Genomic DNA, 22,571 nt, shown 5'->3' with positions numbered 1-22,571 from the left:
ACTCATGCTTTAAAATAAATTTATTTTATCAATTATTCCATTAATGTGTATGTAAGTATACCATTTTTATTGTAATTTGTTCCACAATTTTCCAAGTAACTGTTTCTTTAATTTGTCCTAAGTTCATGACGGATTATTTAAAATTAAAGGTAACCACATCAGTAAAGTTAATCCTATTGAATTGCCTAACGATTTTTCTAAACAATGTTCGATCTTCGCTTTATTTTCCGATATAAATGCTATTTCGCAAGAGCCTTGACTTTGGTGTCTAGCAATAATAATAATATATAATATTTATTACTAAATACCTTAGACTGACAATTCATCTCCGTACAGAATCGTTTTTTGTATACAATGATAGATATCATTGTATTAAAATTTAAAACATCCATTATAGTGACCTACTCTTCATCACTACTATACAGCAGAGTGATACCCACTTGCCCACTTTTAATATTTAATCTTTTAAAGGTTTTATAACCTTCAAAACATAACACTGGTGAAGTTAATCCTTTCTTTGTGAATGATGTGTGGTATTTATAAAAAGTCATTATTTAGTTAGAGCTGACTGATCAAAAAATTCCAAAATTTACAATTGGAAATTCCTAAAAATGTAATAAATTATGATTTTTTTTTAAAGAAAACAATAACTAAAAGTAATATGTTTTTTTTCTAAAAGTAGATGATATGTTAAAGTTAAATTAAAATAGATTTAGTGCATATTTAAGTATTCTCTACATTTCTATTTAAATTAAAGGAAAGTCGTTCTCTCTCTTTTTAAAAAATAAATAAAATAAAAAACCAGGTAAATCACTAAATGTTTAGGGTTATAGTTTTTACGTTACTTTTTGTGTTATTTATTTATTATATATTTAGAGGTTGTAAGATGATTTAATGAGAATCTATCAGACAAATTTTAATTAATCTTATGATTGATACAATTATAAATCAATAATTTTTAAATATACTATTATTACTTAAGCAATATTTTAAGACGTAATACATAATTTACTATTTATTATTTAATATTAAAATTTATACCCATTTAATCACTATAATTTTTATGATGACTTATTGAGAATCTGTCAGGTATTAAAAATAATGATTGACATATTTCTGTAAGATGCAAAATTATTAATTAAGTACTACCTATGTACAAAAAAAAAAAAAGATCAAAAGTAATTATCTTAAGTGATGACTGAGAATATCAGATATTACTTGTAATAAATGATTGGAACATTTATTCTGATAGTTTTTATTAAAATATAACTTGACAATGTTTTGGAGTTAAAGATGCTATTGAGAAATTACTGTCCTTAGTTAATCATTGTATTTACCATCAATTATTATTTATTTTTCAGGCCCGGCGATAAAAAGAAGGCGTATGTACGATTAGCACGGTATTATAATGCATTGGATGTAGCGAACAGAATTGGTAGGTATCATATAAACGCTTGGTTGTTTCATACTTTTATTTTAATAAATTAAAATATCCAAATCTGTATTCCTTTTTATTTTGCATTTCACCAAAATGTTAGGTTACAGGTTTTAATATTATTAAAATAATTCTTTTGGTACAATTTACTAATAAATAATAATAATTTATAATATTATACAGTGATGTTTGTCTTAATCACAAAGTCAGTGGTTTAACATAGTATACGCAAAATTAGACTGCTTTAATCATGATGGTTATGATAGGAACAATGATTATGATGTGTCGTGGCTCGCGCTGGCAAACAAGTACGGTACGTTTCTGTTGTGCTCCAACCTCGATCTAGTTTCCCGAGATCGTGTACAGAAGCAGCCACGACTGGCACCACAAGTGAAAGTGATGTACACTGACCAATTTGTACTCTGGTCCTCTGTACCCTACGAGCACCGCCGTGGTGACCGGCTTGCGGAACGTCGTGTGGAAGGTCTTATCCAACTACAACGATAAGACTTAATACAAGAGATTTACTTGACCGGTTTGGTGTTGGAGTACGAGAGGCAGGATGAATCGAAGGATAATGTCTGCTATCATACCGGTGGCCAGATGGCGAAACGCCGTGTGAAAAATTCAACTGCACCGGTTTCAAGAAAAGAGTGACGTGGTAATGGACTACCTTGAAAAGCTGTATCAACTGATGGATGTTTTGGAGAAGTATCGGAAGACGGAACTCCGTGCGGGATGTCGATCGCACTTTAGTCTTCCGGGGAAAAACAATATTAAGCCAAGAGATGATAGCCCCCACATCATAAAGCAGGTGATCGAAGCCCTTCAACTGTTTTGGCCGACAGCAGAGGTAAAATTGATTTACTCTGCACAGCTTCTTTATGATTTAATGCTGACGCCCATCTTCCGTGGGAAATGTAGAAAGTACGACGTTGAAAAATGTAGGGTGCTTGCAAACTTCTTGGCCAAGCAAGCTAGAGCTGGTATATGATTACCCGTAGCAGCCGCAGCCGGTACACACAGGTTAAAATTATGTCCACTGACTAGCTTCTACAGGACCCAACGTAGGCAGCCATATCAAACGTGATGACTGACAAAAAAAAAAACAACATACATTATTGTAAAATCAATACATTCTTCACTCCGTTCAGAGTCTAAAATGAATTTTTTATATAATATAGTAATTCAAAATATTTAAATATGTAATACACTTTGTATAAATAATTTTACTTGACAAAAATAGTCCTATAAGACAACGTATAGGTACATCGTAACTTTTATCGCGTTATAAGTTATGACTTTATGACTATACATATATAAGTATATGTACCTATACATAGAACTTTATTTGAAATATATAATGTATTAAATGTGTTTACAATAAGAATATTTTATGTGAGTAGTTATGTAGACATGAATGCTATGATAAAATAAATATTAAATTGCCCTTAGGTAATATGTTGGGCGTGATATATTTATTCTAATTGTTCATTTATTAATTTTATTATTATGTTATAAGTCTCTGCTCCAATTTCTCTTTAGCCTACTTTGAGATTACTTGGAATGCTGTTGAAGTTCTGAGTAATGACTAGATGGTTAAAGTAGTTCGCAAGGTGGAATTGAAAAAGTTTGTAGATAGATGTTGCTATTTCTGAGATTGTTAGGACTTTTTAGGTTTGAGCGGAGAAAATTATTTGGAATGTAAAACGTCACTTATGTACCTAATTATACGTTATGATTTTGATTGGAAAGTTTGTATTTTGTTGGTACTTTATTCCTTTTAAGCACTCCTTAATTTGATGTCATAAAACCAAATCGTTTTTATCAGGATTTTGTGTAGTTAGAAGTTTTTAAGGTTAATGCTGGAATGCTGTCCTAAAAGTGAATAAAGAGACTTATATAATAATATGCAGTTAAATAGGAGTCTTTTTTGTATTATATGTCATATATTTAATCTATTTAATCAGAGATAGATTAAAACTAAGGTAAATTTTATTTTGCCAGTCAATTAAACTTATCCATCGGTAAAACGTATTTTCAGTACCTATTTAGTATAACAAGAAAAAAAAAATCATATAGAATGATACTAAACAATAATTATTGGTTATGTTCAAAAAATGTTTAAATTAATTTTTTTTTTAAATAAGATACATTTTTGATATATTCACAATATTATTATATTTGTATAGTATTTGATTAAAAAACAAAAAAAATGATCGATTATTTTGTATCGCGTTATTTAAAATTACGTGGAATCATGAAATTATTGTGTACATGTGTCATTATATATTAATATTATGCTGATATTTACTGACATACATATTGAAGTATTTCTATTTTCTATATGTGAATTAATTTTGATTCTAAAATAAAACTCTAATATAAGACAATAAAAGTATTTTATGCTATTGGACTTCATAATGATGATAATTAACGGTATTATAGCTAATTTATATTTTTAGAATACATACTAAATATAATGATTAATGACTAATATTGAAAAGGTAAATAATGGCATTGAACATTATTTTGTAGAGAAATGTCATACGTAAAATTATTTGACTAAATCTATCGGTTCGGCGGATGTAAAGATCTAATTTATTTTTTAAGCGAATATCATTATGAATATTATTAGGTATAATTATTATATCATTCATACACAATGAAATCATAAACGACATAAACCTTTATCTACCCAAAGCTGCTAGCTATATAATATTAAAGTTATCAATATATAACCACTTCATATTCTTGATAAATGGCTGATAGTGTTGCTCATGGGATAAGGACTTTCTTCAAATTGATGGTTCTTTATGGCACCTCATTTATTTAAAACTGTTTTATGTTTTAACACAGTATAACTCAACTATGTGTTTTACTGAGGTCGATTATCGTTGTCCATTGCGAATAAACCTGTTAGGGGATTATCTTGACGTACAGATTATCACCGGACCTTTAAAAACTACCTCTGAAACGAGTGTATTTGGTGTTGTCATACTGAGAAATAATACACGGCCTCTTTTTAGCTGTATTGCGATCACTTGCCCATCCTTGCAGAACTAATTGTGTCCCAACTGGTCGGTAATATATTTTTCTTTATCGAGTTGACGTCTATTTTTCTTACTACTGGATTATCCATTGTCGACTGGTGTATGTAGGGCGATTACATTTATTCGAAAATTAAAAATCATTAATTATGGATGTGGTAAAAAACATATAGGTATATATATTTATATTCATTAATTAAGTGTTTGGCAGCTGATTGGAAAAAAAAAATCAAAAAGCACGCCATTATGCATCAGAACAGAAATGTATCGATTGGTATTGTTTTTAAGGCCACGTAGACGTTTGTACTAGTGGCTATCAAACAAAAAGGTTTTGAAAAAGTCTATTTCAAGTAACTACTTTTGCGGTCTTTACAAATGAATAATTCATACATTTTTTTTTTTTACCATACTGTATATTAAGAAAAAAAACTTAAGTGTTGAAAATAATACATAAGACAAACGCGTGTCAACACTAGTTAACATACTAGCTATCCAAATGTTGTGTTATAAATAATAAATAAATGTTAAAAATATACTTGATTCAGTATCGTACTATTATTATTTTTAATGAATTATCTGACATGATATTTCAATAATTGATTTTTATAGCCATAAGTTTTGTTTTTTTTTTTTAAATCATGTTTTTGATTTTTACGATTTAGTTGATACACTTTCAACTAAGATTTAGTGTCTAGAAAATTTAAATTGTTAACGTGTGATGTTTATTGTTTATTTTTAATTGTATTGGAATAGTTAAAATGTTATAATAAAACATTATAAATATTTGAGATGGAAATAACTATGTTATCACATGGTTAATTGTTAAGTTAAATACATTTGATAAAAAAATAAACCCATTAACATCAACAGTTTAAGGTTTCATTAATTTACATATTATGTTCTGCATATAATGTATTTTTTTACATCCAAAAACTCTTATTTAATTTTATTTTTATGCTTCATTATTTTCAATACACAGTTAAAAATTAATATAATTTTGAATTTGAAAATTATAAAATCAATTTTTATACGGACATACCAAAATTAAATAAATACACATAAACCTCATTGAAGTTTTAAATACTTGTTCTATTTATATCATATTTGTGGATAAAGTATATTCATCAAAAATTAAAAACATACTATCTTATTTTTAATATATTAATACAATATTGATGACATTTTTTGATTTAAATGAATAATAAGTAACAACAATTATTATCAAAAAACCTTTTTTAATAATAATTAAAAATAATTGATATATTTTTACGAATTGTTTAATTTTGAAATGATGTGTTTTTTATCTTATTATATAATTTTAGTAAAATAAGTGTTACAAAAGTTTATGGAACCCCTCTAGGTTAGGTTATACATAGATCTGAAATTTTAGACATATGTGGTATCTAAGAGATACCATTTTTTTTTTAAATTCCCCGGTAGTTTTTCAGTTTTTCTTACGGTCGCCTAAAACATAGTATACGAGAAACACCGAGAGTCGTGGTTTTGATTCCCACCAGGGATGTAAACTTTTTGTATTGTATTAAAACTTTTAAATAATCCATGACTTTAAATTTTCACCAATTATTCATTTTGGGTTTTTATAGATTTAATATTATTTTCAAAATAGTTAAACCATATTTGGGTTTAAATGTCATTAAAATGTTTAATATTTTAAAGTTTTTTAATATTCAATAATTAAAATTTTGCACAGAAATATTTAATCATATTATTTTATTTTCATAATTAATTTATATAAAATATTAAAAAATAATTATGCATGATACATTTATTTTTGTATTCAATGAAGAATAAACTGATTTATATAACATTTCGAAGACATATATTAGTATAGGTTCGTATAATGTCAAATGTTTAATGCAATAATTACGACCGTGAGTATATTATATATTAATATATTTATAAGTATATATAAGCTGATTTTAACTCAGAATTATATATTTTTAGAAGTAGTGTCTATGGATGTTCCCTTCCTTCATGTTTTTCAAGTCTTGTACAAACATTAACTAATTTACTTATTGTATTAACTGTGTATACAAATCGTAAAGATCTTTTATAAATGATAATATAAAAAATGATATTTTTATTTTAAATTTTCAACACGATTTTATAAAATATTGTTTGATAAAGAACAAATATTTTAATAGTATTGTAAAAGATTTCAAAATAATAATATTAATAATGACAATACATTTCTAAGTTAAGCCAAAATATTTTATACATTTGCATCATGATCAATTATCTTATTTTTTAAATTATTTAAAGTATATCTTTGAATAAATACTCAGTTATAAATTATAATTTACTATTCAAATATAACAAAATATTTTTGTTTATAAACTGAATCCAAGTTATCAAGATTTATTAAAAATATATTTTTATAAACATATATAATGATTGAAATCGATTTTGGTGTTTAAAATAAAAGTAAAGTGAGATTTAATTTTAAAAAATAATGATAAAAATAACATCCTTTTAAACAAATGATAATAATTTAAAAACGATCAAATAGTATATATTTAAATAAGAATAAAAAAAAAAACGTGGAATTAGAAGTAAAAAATAAATTGTATTAAAATTTATAGTATCTGGTTAAATATGACGTACTTATATGTTTTATACTAAAAATATACTTGTCATTGTTAATATATGCTTAATAAATTGTATATTATGTGCATATTATAATAATTATTTTTTTTTTTGTCAACTATCAAGTTTATTACTTATCAAATGCATTATTACATATTATAATTTTATAACATTATGGTGATTCGTAATAAATTGTTTTGTAATAAATGTTATTTTAATAAGACATTAAAAACATTCTACACTTGTAATATATAATAAACTATATATTTATACAGACGAACGTTAATTAAAACTTTTTCGATTAAATAAAAGTTGTCTGTTACCTCATAATATTTCTTAAAAACACATTCAAATATTATCGCGATTGATACATAAAAATTCATAATTTTTTATCTACTATATATCTTAGATATTTTAGGTATTTAGTATTTTAGTTTATTTGAAGGACCATAAACTTATAAATAATTATAATTAAGCAATACACTTTATTTGTATTTTGCATATATTATTATAATATTATTTTTAAATAAAAATATATTAACAAGTATAATATTTATATCTTTGTAATGAATATACCATTAAAACATAATAAGGTATTATATGTAATGAACTAATATTAATCTGAATTCAGATTTCAGATATATTTTCTTCTGATACGAGATGATTTGTAAATTAATTATAAAATCATATTAATTAGTTACTTATTTTAACGAACAAAGCCATATCATACAATGTATTTATTTGTTAATTCACTTTATTATTATCATAATAATACTATAATTTATATGATTGATACTTAGACGTGTTGATAATAATAATATTGTAATTATTCTTAATTTCACGTAAATATAGTAATTCAAATGATGTACCATTTTGGTAAAAATTTGTATTGATATTGATTTTTCTTTAATTTGTTTTGTGTATTATTGATAGGTATCAGTTTGAAATTAACAAATTCATGAACTCCTCAAACGCAGTATAGTCAAACTTTTCAAGTGCATCTATGCTTTGTTGCATAGTAGTTTGTATTTATTTTAACTAAATATTTTTATCTATGATAATATTATTAATTTTATTTTTATTACTTTTAGGTAATTTATAGAACTCATATACCTTAGTTCTTATTAGTTAAATTGTATTAGAGGGCTACGTAGGAGGTAGTATTAAAAATCAGCATTAAATTATACATCGACGCTTTGATGTCAAACAAACGTTAAGATACATTAACCTTGATAATACAATGATCATTTATAATAATTAGACAAAATAATTACGGAAATAATATAATATACTTGTAACGTGTTAAGTTTATACTGCCATTCTAGACATAGGTATATAAAATTGTAAAATACGCGAAATGGGTACTTTTCCATGATTTCATGAACTGCTTGATCATTACTTAATATTAATGAATTGCGCAACTATTGTTTGTTGTAAAGTTACACAATATAATAGATCATGCTACAGTTTAACATTAAATAAATATTTACCTTTGTATTACTGTGGACAGATGTTTTAAATAATATTAGTCTTAAAATAATATTGCTTATAATTTATAAATTATAAAATGGTATATTATATATTATAACGATAAATTGTATAAAACCTTCAGAATACAACATGGCGAAGTTACGAATTCACTATTATTTATAATATTATAAATTATATTTATAATTAACAACTATGGAAAATAGAAGCTCAACAAAATAAATTGTGTTGCTATTACATGTTCCTTGTTTAAAATGTTTATTTAATATTATTTTAATACATCAAAATATTAAATGTTTTTACAAGTACCTGTGCAGTATGTTTTAGTTATATTGTAACTATAAATGTATAAGATGGAATAAAAAAAAAAAAATAGATAGGTATATTATAATATTAAGAATAAAACTGTAGAAATATTTGTAGTTAGAATTACATAACATAACGTCAAATAAATTTACATGTAAAAAATAACCTTAGCATAACGTAAAAGAATACAAATAATAATATTATTTTTATGGGTGGGTATACTTGTACGTAATATTTTATAGTGTCCAATATTTGTATAACAATATATTATATATAATTACATTAACAGTCAGATATGTGGTGTAATATAATATATATGGAGAGAACTAGTTTTGTAACTCTGCGAGTTTTTACACGTAAACGTATCATACAATTTTTGAGTACTACTTAAGGAATGTTTTTTGGGGGATACAAACTTTTATTTTTCAAACTGAAACCACAATTTAAACCTTAAATTACTTATGGATATTTTCCTTGATAAATACAAGTTGTTTAACTTGTTAAAGATAATAGGTCTATGATAATTGGCTTACAATATATATATATATATATATATATATATATATATATAGCGTCACTCGTATAAAGCTTTTTAGAGGTTTTAAACATTTTGCAATTAATATTAATGTATTAACATTAATAATTTGTAAAAATAGACCAACTATAATAAACACAATATACATTACTATAATTACTACTATATATATTTATATTTTTGTCATAAAATAATTTTTAAAAACTGTTATCTTTAATATAAACATTCTAGTAACTGAGAAATTATTAATTTCAATTTTGAATAAGGTACATCAATATTTAAAAAAATATATTCACTAAATAATTTACACTAAAAAAAGATGGGGGTTTTCATATTTGAAAAACTGAAGCTAATAAAAGATACATACGTATTACAAACAAATTCAAGAATTTTAAAATATAGTTTTTGAAAATATTTCAAAATTTCAACACATAATTTAAATAAATTCTCATTATTAAAAAAAAATGTGAATGAACATATTTTGTGAATTATCCTGTATATATATATATATATATGAAAATAAATGCGAATTATATTATGTCAGTAGTCATAACCAAATCTTTTCATTACTATTTATATTATTTTTATTTAATTCCAAAATAATTTTAATTGTAAGAGTTTAGTACAAAGAAGACAGATATAATTTATTATAGTATGACCGGGATGCATTTCCACTATTGAAAAGCTGCTAGGCATTTATGCGTCATGGGGCCTTTGTTATAATATTATAATACTGAATCAAGTTCGGTACAAACTTTTGATGGACACGATGATAATCAGAGATCGTGAAACGCCAATGAGAACGCGATAGTTGTCACGTTTACAATACCAGACTCTAAAGTCATATTTTCACAACTATAAATAAGTTGTATTTCCATATAAATTTCAAATATTCTTTGATTGTTACCTATTTGTCAGTGTTGGGCTAAGTAATATATTTTAAAATCCGCACACTATGCCATTTAATTAATAATTTCAATAAATAATAAAAATAAATTATTAGTATAATCACTGAACATCGGTATAAAATTATTTATAATTTATTTTTATTATTATTAACTATGTATTGAAATTATTAATTAAATGGCATAGTGTACAGATTTTAACACATTTTTAAATTAAGTACATAACAAATTATTAAAACTATATCAAAATTATATTATTTTACCTTTATCGGCTTTATCTGTAAAATGGTTCATTACATTTTAATATTTAGAAAATCTTAAAATATTTGAGAAATTAGAATAATATGAAGGTGAAAATGTAATATATACTAATAAATAAAAGAAACATGCATTTCAATTAATACTTTATTGATTTAATAAATTGATGATTTAATTTAGGTGAATAGATAATTTGTTTAGGATCACATTTAAGATTAAATTAGTTGTTATTTTTTTATTTACTTTAATAGGTATAGATAAAATTCAATATTTTTCATAGTAAATTATAAGTCTTTTATCATTTATTTCATTTTATAACGAATTAATAATATTAAATGCCATTATGTTTACGTTTAAATTTGAATATTAAAGGGTGATTAGAATATTATACGTGTAAAATATATTAATATATTATAAAGAAGGTTTTTTTTTTATTTATGTTATTATATTTTTAAATGTAATATTTACTTATCAGTTTATTGCCTAGTATATTAAATGATACGCATATAAAATACATTAAACATGGGTTATCAACAGTTTTCAGTCATATTTACATTTGCCCAGGCATATAAGTGTATACCTACTATTATAATTTATTATATATTATATCACGAATTTATAACTTGCGATTAGTTAATATAAATATATTGTATATAGACAAATAGCATTAAGTAAGATAAGCGTTTAGTTTATTTTATAATATTGTTATCATTGTTTTATATTATTGTCAACATAATAGTTATTTTAGTCTTTTGATCATTATAGGTAAATTGTTATTAATCTTTTTGAGTTGCGCCGTTGCACTTTTCCAAGAAAAATTATTTTATGTTTATGTGTTATCTTTTAGTTGTCAGTTACGCGATTATTAACAAATATAGTACCTATATAAAAGCAAAAATATTTAAAACGTTCTACCATTATTGTTTTTTTTTTTTTTTCATAATTTATAACAAGACAAATTGTATTTAATATCATACATTTGTCATAACGTTAAATAAAAACCTCGTTAAAATACATTTTTTTATCATAAAATATTTTTTCCAAAGTACGATTGAATCTAATGTTTCCATACAAATAAAATTTAAATATAATATATTTATATATTTTTAATTATAACTATTCTAAAAAAACTTATATTTATATTTTTAAAACATTATTGAAACTGCTTAGTTAGTTTTTATAATTATTTATTATAATAATTATCTTTTGTTTATACAGGTATTTGTGGTAATATAATATAATGATATTATATTATAACTTTATCTAATTAATTCAAAATAAATATTTAAATCACAAAAGTTTTATATAATAAAGTCAACTTAAAAACTTAAATTTACAGTTCAATTTATGCAAAAAAATGTACAGAGTTATGACGATTTTCTTCCTAATCAATTTTAAGTAAAAATGTTTTAATTTATTAAATTATTTTAAAGTCTAATAAACCTGGTTCCTGTAGAAAGCCATAAATCAGTTTCTGATTGACTGCTGACGAGTGTTATACTATTAGACATGATTGTATTTACTATGTATAAGTATATCTATAATGATGTTTTACAAAAATAAAAATCAATAGCTATGTATCCAAGCTGTTACATTAAGTATTGATTTTCAATCACTCAAAAATGTTACCATACGGAATTAATCTTCATAATTTATTTTCTCGTATACTGCATGGTAATAACTAATAAGTAATAACTAATAAAGAAAAAATATACCCATTTTATTTTCTTTATTAATCTTTCAAATATTCCAATTTCTTGTTATTCATTTATTGTGGTGAGCAATTTAAGTTACCTTCTGTTGTAACAAATTTACGTATTCGTTTAGTTAGGTACTTCAGATGTTATATTCAGGCATGAATATAATATTATGTCCCTGTTGAAATGGTAGTGGCTACTTTCGTGAGCATTATTGCACGATTGTGTAGTTTAATGTTGAAAAAACTCAGTACACATATTTCTACAATAGTTATAGCATTTTTAACTCTGGTACTTGAGATTTTTAATTTTATTTGGTTTTTGAAGATAAACTTAATTTAACGTATCCATTATATTAATGGGCTGTTAAATACGAGGTTATTTGGATAATTGACCAAATACTGATTATATATGCATATACTATTAAGATTTAACCAAAATAAACATTAATCATTAGTAACCATAGCCATTCTCAAGTGTTCTATTTCCATGATGAATTCACTTTGAGAACATAATTATAAAAAAATACGTCTTTACTTATTCAAATAATTAGAAATACCTTGGTCAGGTTTTTAACTGTGGATATTGTGTAAAGCTGTATTATACTTATTTTTTTATACTAAATCATAAATATATCAAAAAATACTAGGGGGTTTCGCTACCCGCTCACTGCGCTTACCAACTACCATAGACTTTTCCAACCCCTCTAAGATGTTTTATCTAAAATACTTTTTATATTTCAATCCTCATAAATGTCATTTTTTTATAATTATAATTATTTATATATATATATATATATATATATATATTTGTTGTTGTCATGTCAGTTATAAAATATTTTATATATATATATATACATCGCTAAGAAAAATATACAATTTATACAGAATATAACAATAACTGTCATACTATGTAAAGATATTAAAAATATAACATGAGCTTACTATATTAAGACATTATCAATGGTAACTTAGCTTGAAGTTGAAAAGTAAAAGAGAAAGTTGATAAAAAGAAAGAACAGAAATAATTTTGGCTTAAAGTTAAAGATCTCTAAACAATTTCTTTTAAAGTTGGCAACGAGGAGTTATTAAATAACATTTTAAAAACTTTTTCATATAATAGATATGCAATTATTGAAACTTACTAATAAATAAGATAAAACGTATTAAAGAAAAAAATTACTATTAGGGCGCGTAGTAGAAATAATAATGATTGGGATGGGCAACATATGCAACAACTTAAAAGTCCATAAATAATGAGTAATGATTATTCCTATGTTCAATAAGAACGGTTTCACAAAATCAGTCGCATCGATGAGTAGACTTAGAAACAATATAGGTTTTAATAAGATATATATATATATATATTATAAAATTATAATATTTTTAATTTTAATTTAGAACAATGACCATATTTAAAGATAAATGCCTAAAATAAGTGATCCATTAAATCTTAATAAAACCAGATCATCTTTTAATGATCTGTAATAAGTATAATTATGGCATAATATTATATTAGATTGTACTATCTGTTTCACACAAACACAAACATAAATACACACACACACACACACACACACACACACACACACACACACACACACACACAAAGAATATTAATTTAATTGGTTTTGGTAAATGAACTATAGACGACAGATTTTGAGATTTATAAAGGTACTTTGTGCTTTACGGATTTTTACGAAACGGCAGTGATGGTGAAATTGCGTCGACTTGGGAATTGGATTACCGGTGATTACCGTCCATATTCTATTCATTCAGTGTTCATTAAAAATGGCATTGTACACCTTTTATCAATTATAACCATGGACCGCATTGTCAAAAAAAAACCCTTTTGGTGTATGGTCATTGGTCATCGCCGTTGAACTGTGTCGTTTTATAGTTTTTATTATCTTTTTTCCACGCAACATTCTTGGTGTAAAAATCGAGTTATTATTGTTATTATTGCGACGGCAAATGTTAAGCACCGATAAACCCCAACAATTTGTCATCATTGAAAGGTGTTTTTTTGCGAACAGCGTGCTCGGATGAATAAGCTATAAGTATGTACAATATTTTATTTATGAATTTATAGATATTACTTACGTGAAATCAGCGTTATCACTATGTATTTCATTTTTCAAGTATCTTCAGAGGAAACAAATCTTGCGTGTTATTTATTGGTTCTAAAATATTTACGTTCGTGACGATGAAAACCGATGATAATAATGATACATCTGGTAGTTCAAAAAATATTATTTCAAAATTATTGTTTTTATGAACAATTATAAATCTTAATCGAGCTTGTTCTAATTTTTCAAAATCACATTCGTTTTAAAGTTGACATTATTTTTTTTTATCATTTTTACTCTTGAATAAATTTTACAAAAATTTAAATGAATCATAATACTATTAGTTGAGATAAACATTATTGTAAGTTTACAAGAGTCAATGTAGAGTTTTTTTGTAAAATTTTAAACCATGAAACACAAAATCTAACATTTTTAGGGCAGTTCAATTTTTTTTTTTATAATAATAATTATATTTTAAAAATGATTTAGGTTTTTAGCCAGTAATACAATATCTAATAACATATAAATCACATGAAAATTTATCCTTATAAATAAAAAAATATATTTTAATATAAACAATAAATATTTTAAACTTTTAAAAATGTATGCACAGTTGAATAGTTTTGTACATAGTTTAATTTCCTAAGATGATATATATTACAGTCATTTAAAATTTTAATAGCTTTACCATTTAAACATTAGGTGTTTGCAATAAGAAACTTTATAAACTCCTCAGTCTTTATACCTCAGTGGATTCCTTCAATTTAAATTTGTATTCCATATAAGTATTAAGTTTTCAAGCTATAATTTTTAATTTATCGATCTCAAACAACGGTAACAAAATATAAAATAAAAACCATTTATAAACGGTGAACCAGAGTACTAAGTTTATTATATTTAAAAACAATTTATAATAATATAAACATTTTTTTAGTATATGACAAAAAAAAAAATAAAAATATATAATTTATTATAATTTTCTCTGTACCTATTTTATATTCGTATAAAATATCATTGAATATTGTTCATAATGTTTCTGAAAATTTATTTTATAATTCAACTACATGTATAAAACGTAATTGTTTTGTTAGAAATAATATGTAGGTTATTAATTGGTAATTGTAAGGTTATTTAGACATTTTGAAATTTTTGCTATTTCTAAACGATATAATGAACGTTATATTGGAAACTATGAGAAAACCTCATCGTTTAGTCCTCCAAAATATTGTAATCTTCTAATTTTATAATAGGTATATTTATCCTAGAACAAAATTGGGTGAGTTCTAGTCAGACCAGTGGCGTTACCAGGATTTCTTTTAATTGGGGGGGGGGTTAATAAAATACATTTTCAAACGTAGTAAAATAATAAAATAATTGAATGATAATGATTATTATCGCCAGTGCTATCGATAACGTGAATTCGGCATAACAAAATATATTTTACCACGATCAAATTATTGTATTCCTATATTATCAACATTATATTTTTGATATAAATACGCCCGGATGGGTGGGGATTAACATTCACCCCCCTGGATATACCACTGACTCAGACTACGTAAAAGTATTTGTCGTACGTGTGTAAGATGGAGACAACACATGCGGGTTTGTCGTCCTCTTAAGTTATTTTTTAATAAAACTTATTTCTCATACTTTTTTAACATTGATGTTTTGTACGAACTGTTATCGCCAAATGACTTATTATACTTTTTATGAATTATTTTTTTTATTTCAATATAAACAATTTATACATATAAATATGCATACATTTATAATTAAATTTATTTATCTAGAGTTTATATCACATTGAGCTGATCCTACATAATAATATTATATTATGTACGTTTTGACAAACTTGAATGATATTCAGCATCAGCAGCTCATAATAGTTTTAATACAAATATTAAATACAATTAATAGTTACAATATTAATACATTTGCATACAAAATTTATATTATTTAAACCCTGTATTCCAATTCACCTATATAATAATATGTACATTCATATACGTATTTATAAATATGTTTTTAGATCAAAATGTATGGACAATTTGTGGAAATACGAGACGTGTAACAGGTAACTTAAATTTTTTTTAAATTTATTAGTTAGTAACAAATATATATAACAGTTTTTATATATGTATAATAATATACGTATTAATACTAAAAGTAAATGGCTAACATGATAATCCAAAATATGATGTGTAACCTAGAGTTTTTGTGTAACCTTTAGATGCCGAAAGAAATATTTAAATTTTCAACTTTGAGGGTGGTTCCTGATAGAAAATTGGATATAATTAGTAGTTTAGAGGATTAAAAGTAATAAATTCCAAGTATTTGTCAGAACAATCGGAAAAAACTAAAATTTAAATTGCAAAAATAAGATAATACATGTACGATCAATATTTAAGAAAATATATTTTATTGTATTTCTCCGTAGATTCTATTCTCAATAAATATTTCTGAAATAATTTTTAGCATTTTCCACATATTTTAGTTCATTTTACAATAGGTAAAATATTAAATAGTTTTTAATTAAGATAAAAGTAAAAAATTTTTGAAATTTAATACAAGGTTTCCTATGAACTTTTCTTAAAGTAATAGGTACAATTAAAAAATATATATATTAAAGATATTTAATCAACATTTTTTTATTTATTAACATTTGAAGTTCAAATTTAGAATAAATACTCATTTTATATATTGGAAAATTTCATCACTATTGCCATTGATATTTTTTATATGTACACATTGCATTTACCAAAATATGTAATCTAATTTTTAGAAATGTATACTAAGATCCTATTCACACTACTCTCCATGTCGACATTGATTTATAGAATTGAGTCAATAATACAAACATATGACGTATATAATAATTATTAAATAACACAATATGGGATGTTTTTGCAAAAATGAGTTTAAGCTTTCTTATAGATATTATTAATAGTATTTTATAAAATATTTTTTCAGGAATAGAGGTTGATCACTGATCCGATCACTTTCGTTTTTCGTATGAAGTTGTTTAAGGTTGAATTCAAATTTACCACATAATTATTATATTTTAATGACCTCAATGACAAATTGTATTTAAAACTTTTACGTATACTATAATATATTACAGTAAATTTTCTGTTTTTTTATAAAGTTTTTTATCAAATTAAATACTTGAATAATTATTTGTTCAATTTTAAACAGTCTATATTGCCGAGAGGATTTTATCTCTTTGAAGTTATCTAATACTATGTATATAAATATAGGTAAAAGTCAATTGTATTTTTATTTTGAATATTTTTTTAATTGAGTATTTTTTTTTTTAATATATAGTTCACACGTTGAAATTACAATGTCCCTTTGGTGCGAAACTCACACATCTATATTGGGAAAAAAGAGGATAATAGTAATAATAAAAAATCCCTTGGGGTAAACATATTAAATAAACTTACTATTCGTAGCATTTGTATGATGATGAAAGTCACCCATTATTATACTTTCAAACGACTGTAGAATGTGAAATGTATATGAATACATACATAATGTGTAAACCTATATATTACGATTACATAGATACCCTTAGGTTTATTATTTAAGTGCTATAACGTATTTATATAGTACGTCATATACATGAGTATATGGCAATTTTATCGTTGAAAAAACGATGTATTCGTACTATCCTCAGTAAAATTAGTCGTTAAAAATGTATTGAATATAATTCCAAAATTATGCGTTGTTTATTACATATATATTTTTTAAATTGAAATGTGTCGATAAGTATGAACATTTTAATAAATATATATTACTCTTTACTTCATTTTTATTTTTTAAAGACACAAATATTAATCATTATTTCCTATTACATTATATTAATATGTATATTGATATGTTTTTTTCCCAATTATAAGGAATGCATTTTATTGAGTTCATTACGTTTAGATGACTAAGTTCGGGAAATTTTAAATTAATATCATGTATATTAAAAAAATTTTATTTTTAATTACTATTAACCATGTGGAGGTCCTTTAAATTTATTTTTCATAAAGCTAATCAATCACATAGTCTCATCAATACCTATGGATTATAATAATACGTTAACTATTCTTTGAATACAAATATTCAAATAAGTGAGTAACGATAAGTATGACATGAAAAAAATACGTTATTGTTATGATAAACCAACTAAGGCGTTATTGTTTAATTTCTTAAACTCACATGCATTCTACAATAATAAATTATGGTGAGATTGAAAGTAAACATTTTATGTACTCAGTGGCTTATATTTATACAATATCATAATAATACAACGATCTAAATTCTAAAATAAGACATTTTTCTATTTTAATGTTTCATAAATATAGAGGGAATTACAGTCGTTTGAAATTGATTGTGCTTGATTTAAGTTGAAACGTATGATTTATACTTAGATTATGATAATCCGAAAGGATACACATGTCTCAGTGCCATTAACAACGAATGGAATTAAATTAATGCAAAGGTTTTCGTATATGATATCCCATACCATAATATATTTCAAAATTCAATACATATAAAGGAACACAAGTCAACACATAAACATTTTCATCGTAGAAAATTAGCTTCGAACTATGAAATAGCTTGTACTACCTTATTCACAATTTCCAACTTTATTTTATGATCCATTCATATCTCAAGTGATGATACTCGGGTCGTTTATATTGTTCAAATATAATATAGTAATGCACCAAAAAATTCCACAGTAATTGTAACGAACTATAATATATTAAAACCGTATTCGGATGGATCTAATGTTTTCAGTCATATTATACCTTGTGATATGTGATAACGTGTCATGCATAGCTGATATGATTGGCAGAATTGATTGAATTTTCAACTTTTTAAGAATTAGGGTAGGCACTAAATTAAAAATAAGAATCGTGTTATCTTTACATATTTTAGAGAATACTTATTGTTTTTAGATATTGATTAAGAATACAAAAAATTGTGAGTGTTTGTTTAAAAAAAAACAGTAAGTTAGTTTTTTTCAACATAAAAATCGGCCGATTAGATAAAACGTATAGAATTTGTTGTAATATTAAATTATTAAAAAAATAACAAGAATTCATATAAATATAACGATTATTTATTTTCTACATATTATAATATACTCGTATAAATTATAAATTATATGTCTAAAATACTTACAACAAATGATTTGGTCATTTTTAATTTAAATAGAATGAATTCCTAATGAACAATACTAAAATATTTTATGTTCTATGATACATACACAAAACAATTTTCAAGTTCTAACTAAAATTAATTGAAATATCAAAGTTTATTTATTACTATTTTGTAAGTTCAAATTTCAGCACTGAATTCGATTCAGCAATAAAATATGTGAATTGTACCACGTATAAATAAAACTTATCGATAAAATAAATTACTATTTTGCGTTTGCATTTTTAACCTATGATGTAGATTTCCAAAAAGGGTTGAGTTGAATATGTACTCGTATACATTGTTTATGAGTGGATTGCAGTGACTAGCAAGTTTGGCATGTAATCTACTGTAAAACTTTTTTGCTTCTTCATTAAATTTTTTGGTAAGGAGGTCGTACATGTTATTTGAATATAATATGAAATAATTTATTTCCGTATTGTCACTGACTTGGTTGTTACGTCTATAAAAGTTGATTTAAGAACAATGTATTAAAAAAAATTATTCAAATAACAACTAATTATTTAACAATTATCTATTTAATATATCACGATGAGTGTACAATGACAATTTTATTTTAGATTTAATATTGATATTATCTATAGAATAACTATTCTACATATAGTAAAAAATAGTGACTTTTGAATGCGTATCGAAATACAGCAACACAATGCAATTCATATTGTTTATATAAATAGCAGTGAATTCAGATCTGAAACTGTGGTAAAAGAATTCAATAAATTATAAATATCTATAAAATCTCTTTAACATAAATGCATAAATAAATGAATGAATAAATGAATTCGGATACTATATTAAATATATATATACAGATGTTTCATAGGTGATGAACTTTTATGGTCACTCATACTTACTTATTATGGTTTTCGTAGCCTTATCTCTAGCAAAAGTGTCCCAAAAACTCTAAGCCATACATCATTAGTGTTATATAGGGACCGGTCACGCCCACTAACAATCCATTCTCTCGGTATCTGTTATCCCTTCCTCAGGTGTTTCCAGCCTGACATTTCTGAAAGTATTTTTCATTTATATTCACCATATTATAATATACTCAAACGGTTCTCTTGTTATTATTATATCTGTTAGGAACATGAAGTATAATATACTCATTCACAACCGATGTTTAATCATGGAATGGGCATATAACTAATGACTTTACAAAGAATGGATGAAATTGAGTTCATAATCTGTAACTAATGATTTATACTTTATGTTTAAAAATAATAATATTTTGAAAATACGTTAAAAGGTACGGTAGATGAAAGTCTTTTTTTGTGATTCGAGAAAAATTATAATCATTAAAAAATAATAGTATTACTGTTTGTAATACGACTAAAAGTACCAAGCGGTCATAATCTTTAGTTTTATTACACGAGAATAATTGGCCACGTCGCAATGGCTAATGAAAAAGAAGACTTGAGAATTTTCAAAGATCTTGAACTAAAGCAAAGATAAAATTAGGGCACGACTGCGTGAATATAATTTGTTGATATTATATAGGTATCTGTTTTTTGTCTTATTTTATTCTTTTGACGATGATTATGATAGAGTATAAACGAAAATTAATTCTTACAAAAAAATAATCTTGTACTACGTGCGCATAGTTTGCCTCGCATTTCATTAAAAAATTCAATGTGTTCATAAGTTTCATTAGGATGGTTTTTATGTTTGACAGACGTCAAGAACAATGTACACACGCATGGTCTGTGATAGTAAGGTGCATTGGTTAGATAATAATAAAAAAAAATGTTTAACGTGTGTGGAAAGGTATAATTGTTGTTTGAAAGCAAGTTATAATATTATACTGTGTGTGATTTTTACATACACCACTGAAACTCTTAAATGCGAACGTTTCTAACAGTTTCCAACAGTTTTCAAACGTTTTTTTTTTATTTATTTATTAATGAATCTAGTTAAAAGTACTCGTTTATTACGCGGAAGAAATATAGTGCACTTAATATTTTAACAGTACTTTTAAACAAAAAAAAAAAAATACTTATTTATAAGAAGCTGTTTTGTTGTCATAAGAAAAATTAATATTATCAAAAGGAAAAATACAAATAATAATTTTTAAATCAATAATAAAATACAAGAAGAAAGTTTAACATTAAACATTCATTCACTTTAAGTGTTTTATGAAATATTTTTTTTTCTTGGTTCAGTTTTCATTTTTGGAACAACCTCCAAATCACAGTTTTTCTTTTACATATTAAGATCTAAAAATCGATATTTAAAAAATTAATACAGTATTTGAAATTATAGTTAATATAATATAAAAATTTTTTTTTTTCAAAAATAGTTTTACTCTATTTTTTAAAGATGTATTATACCACTTTGGTATATATAATATATACAAAAAAAAAAAAAATAATAATTAACGAAAAAACACGTATATGGAAAAATATATATTAAAATTTGTGCTAAATGTGTTACTCTTATTATTGCAATGGTAATAATCGTTTTCTTGAGATTTTAAGTAGTTAAATAAATAAATAATTATAAAAGAAATATTAAAATAAATAAAAAAATAAAAAAAATGTAATACTTATTATTGTTTGAACATTTTTTATTTTAATAATTGTGCCTTATTTCAGTTAATATTTCAATTAAGTTTTACAATTTTTATAAAAATTGTATTTAATAGTATTATTAATTTTTGAAACAACAACATGCAGTTGTTTATATACATTAATTGTTTTAATATTCTAAAACTATGAATGTTAATTTTTATGTACAGTGGAGACCTAATAAATACATATATGTCACACCAGTATTAATATTGAATTCGCTTTCAGAAGAACTAATTTTGTGTAGTTATCTAAGTTAGCTTAAGGGTGAAATAACATATTATTAGATTTAAAGTAAACAAAATAATTGAACTCAATTTAGTTCTGAAAAAAAAGCAAATTAAAGATTTTTTAAGTACATAAGTTGAAAATCGTTTATATTATAATCTTTCCGTAGTAATATAAATACATATAAATAATAAATATATAAATTATTACATT

At 24.0% G+C, this 22,571-nt stretch overlaps 1 protein-coding gene across 5 annotated transcripts in view; it reads left to right on the top strand.

Annotated features, from left to right (window-relative positions):
* Positions 1-22,571, top strand: part of LOC113553659 (5-hydroxytryptamine receptor 1-like) — a 208,993-nt gene that overhangs the window by 50,133 nt on the left and 136,289 nt on the right. For 2 of the 5 annotated variants that reach the window (XM_026957112.1, XM_026957113.1), the window contains exons 2-3: positions 1,362-1,435; positions 16,382-16,426. The exons of 1 other annotated variant lie outside the window; for it this stretch is intronic. The gene's annotated coding sequence lies outside the window, so the exon portion shown is untranslated. The remainder of the gene's footprint in view (positions 1-1,361; positions 1,436-16,381; positions 16,427-22,571) is intronic. 2 more of the 5 variants (XM_026957115.1, XM_026957114.1) reach the window with 2 other exon arrangements.

The sequence above is a fragment of the Rhopalosiphum maidis genome, chromosome 2 (genome assembly GCF_003676215.2).
Source record: "Rhopalosiphum maidis isolate BTI-1 chromosome 2, ASM367621v3, whole genome shotgun sequence".
Classification (NCBI taxonomy): domain Eukaryota; kingdom Metazoa; phylum Arthropoda; class Insecta; order Hemiptera; family Aphididae; genus Rhopalosiphum; species Rhopalosiphum maidis.
This window is presented reverse-complemented; position numbering and strand designations above follow the sequence as displayed.